Source organism: Elephantulus edwardii, unplaced genomic scaffold, assembly GCF_000299155.1.
Source record: "Elephantulus edwardii isolate Elephantulus edwardi_28Jun2011 unplaced genomic scaffold, EleEdw1.0 scaffold00431, whole genome shotgun sequence".
NCBI classification, from domain to species: domain Eukaryota; kingdom Metazoa; phylum Chordata; class Mammalia; order Macroscelidea; family Macroscelididae; genus Elephantulus; species Elephantulus edwardii.
This window is the reverse complement of record NW_006400181.1, coordinates 414,599-417,281: the sequence shown is the minus strand read 5'-3', so window position 1 is coordinate 417,281 and position 2,683 is coordinate 414,599. Positions and strand designations below refer to the sequence as shown.

The 2,683-nt window shown below is 38.3% G+C and overlaps 1 pseudogene; it reads right to left on the bottom strand.

The window, feature by feature from the left end:
* Nucleotides 1-1,969: 1,969 nt before the first annotated feature.
* Nucleotides 1,970-2,683, bottom strand: part of LOC102869452 — a 1,613-nt pseudogene continuing 899 nt past the window's right edge.

Genomic DNA, 2,683 nt, shown 5'->3' with positions numbered 1-2,683 from the left:
AGGGGGGAGGGGTTTGTGCAGGGAGAAGGGTGCAACAATGAATGAATGGAATCCCAAAATCTCTGTAGATGTTCATTGAAATGAAAAATAAACAACTTAATTAAAAAAAAAAAAAAGATTGATTGCTTAGGGGAAATCTTCTGCCAGTGACCTCTCCAGAAGGCTAAAGAGTAACCACCAGTCTAGAGATTAAGTTGTATCTGATCCAGACCAGGAACTTCTCAATTGCTTGCAATTCATCTGATAAGATAATGACTAAGGATGGTAGAAGAAGAATCAATGCCTTTGAATTGTAGATGTGCAACCCTGCAAGAATGTAAGTTTCTTATCAACTGTGCACAGATATGGAGGATGGGAAGTTGCCTGATTACAAAACCCTCTCCTCTATCCCAAGAACTGTAGAAATCTGGCATCAGCTTCTACCTTGGAAATTCCCACTGCCATTTTCCTGCCACTGACTTTAACCTACCAATGAGAAAGTCCTTATCTGTTTTGCTATACAAAGCCAAATCCCTAGGGAACGCTGGTGGTCTAGTGGCAAGACGCTGTGCTGTAATCCCAAAGGTGTGAGGTTTGAATCCACCAGATGCTCTGCTAGAGAAAGAGGCCCAATCTCCTTCTGTGCCATTTGGATCTGACTCAATGGTACACAAGAAGAAAAATTTAAAAAAGCTGTTTCGGGAGCTTCAGCCAATTTGGGCACCTGTTCGCACTGATTGTTCTGTCCAGCTTAACAAATAAATGCCCTTCATCTTTCTTTTAAATTGAGGTGTTTGGGTTATTCATTTGATTCCTTCTGTCTCCTGTGTCTTGTCTTCCTCCAACACTTGGAGAAGAACATCATGCTTTGAAGGGTAGAGGGTCAGAGCAGAGAGGAAGACCCTGAATGAAATGGATTGATGCAGTGATACTTTTGACAACAGGGTCAGGTGTGTTTCAGAGACAGGTTGGCTCAGGACAGGGCAAGGTTCAGAGCCGTTGTTCAAAGGGTTGCTATGAGAAGTAGTCGACTTGAGGCGATATAACAACAGCAGAATATTTACCTAATCGTGGGATCACTGGATCATAGAGAAGTTCTATTTCTAATTTTTTTAGTAAAGAATAGAGTCATTTTCTACTCTGCACCATTTTGTAGCCTCAATAGCAATATGTGTCACAATCTCCCCATATTGCTACTGTTTTTGTTATTGCTTTTTAAGTCAGTGTTATTTTAGCACAGGTAAGATGCTGTATGTAGCATTTTAATTTTTTTCCATCTCTCTCTCCAACATTTCATAAATAATTGTTAGAGATATGCAAACAAAAATATTCCTTTATTTTATTTATATGGTGAATTATGGTGATTAACTTTGTAACGTTGAACTACCTTTTAAATCCTGGTTTGAATTGTCTTGATTGTCATGTATGGGTTTTGTTGTTGTTAGATCCATTAGTTAGGATTTTTCTGAAAATATTTGCATTTATAGTCATAATAGATGTTGATACTTATAAAAGGTAGTGACATCAAAGTGGGTTTTGGTATGTCCTTCATTGCTTACAATAGAATTTCACATGAAGTCCATTTTACCTAATATCGGTATGAAAACTGCTACTCTTTTTTTTTTTTTTAAATTACTGGTTACATAGAATGTTTTCCTCTATATTTTTGTTTTCAGATAGTTTGTGGCTTTATTTCTAAAGTATTTTTGTTGTAGACAAAAAAATTACTTATCAAGTGTTCAATCCATAATGTCATTTTCTGCCTTTTACATTCAGAGGAATTAGACTATTTGTATATAAGACTATTGCCAAAAATAGAGTGGGTTCTCTGTTTGTTTTGTATTTTTAGAATGATTTGTGTTTAAAATCTTTGTTCTTGTTTCGTGCTTTTGTTTTCTTTTGTTTCATGTTATATTGGCTCCTTTTTTTTTCCAAATTAACAAACTGTAATTGTTTTCCCAAGGACACATTTTTTTTTCATACACATGCATCATACATTGTAACCAAAAAAAGCAGTGTACATGAAATAAAAGAAATTAAAAACCCATAGCCTTGGTAAGGAGGCTCTAGTCTGGAGTACAGCTGAGTTCCGGCAATGAAAGTTTCTTTTATTAGCATGCCTGCTAGCAAGGGTTCCAGCAAGGAGGTTGGTTGGTCTGTAAGTCAGTCTTGAGTACTTGAAACAGTTCTGTGTGCTTGTTTGTTCTTTCCTTATCCTGCAATCGGCAGAGCTATTACATCCAGGAAAAATGAGGGAGGGAACCACAGAGCCAGCGTTAGATCCAAATACAGCATTCAAAGGTAATTGGTCCAGTGGTGCTTGGGGAAGAAGGACAGGGAGACTCTCCAAGGTTAGCGGTCTTCCTTTTGTTTCGTGGATCTTCACCAAGGACTTGTAGGACTGCTGTGCTCTTGTCAGACTGTACTGAGATTTATTGGCTCCAAATTGCACTCGTGCTTTTCCCTTCATCAGTGTGACACTGATCTGTAAGATCACAGTGTCTATTGAGTAGGCCCTGCTCCAGCCATGTTGTTAAGGAGTTGCTGCAGATGGCACCTCCACCCGGAACATACCCTCCGGAGAGGACTGGAGACACAACCCTGACGAATGGTGGATCAAAGGGGATGAAATATGTTTACAGCATTGAAGTCTATGGGGGAGAGAATAGTCTAAAAGTATTATATTTTAGGGCATTATTTTTAT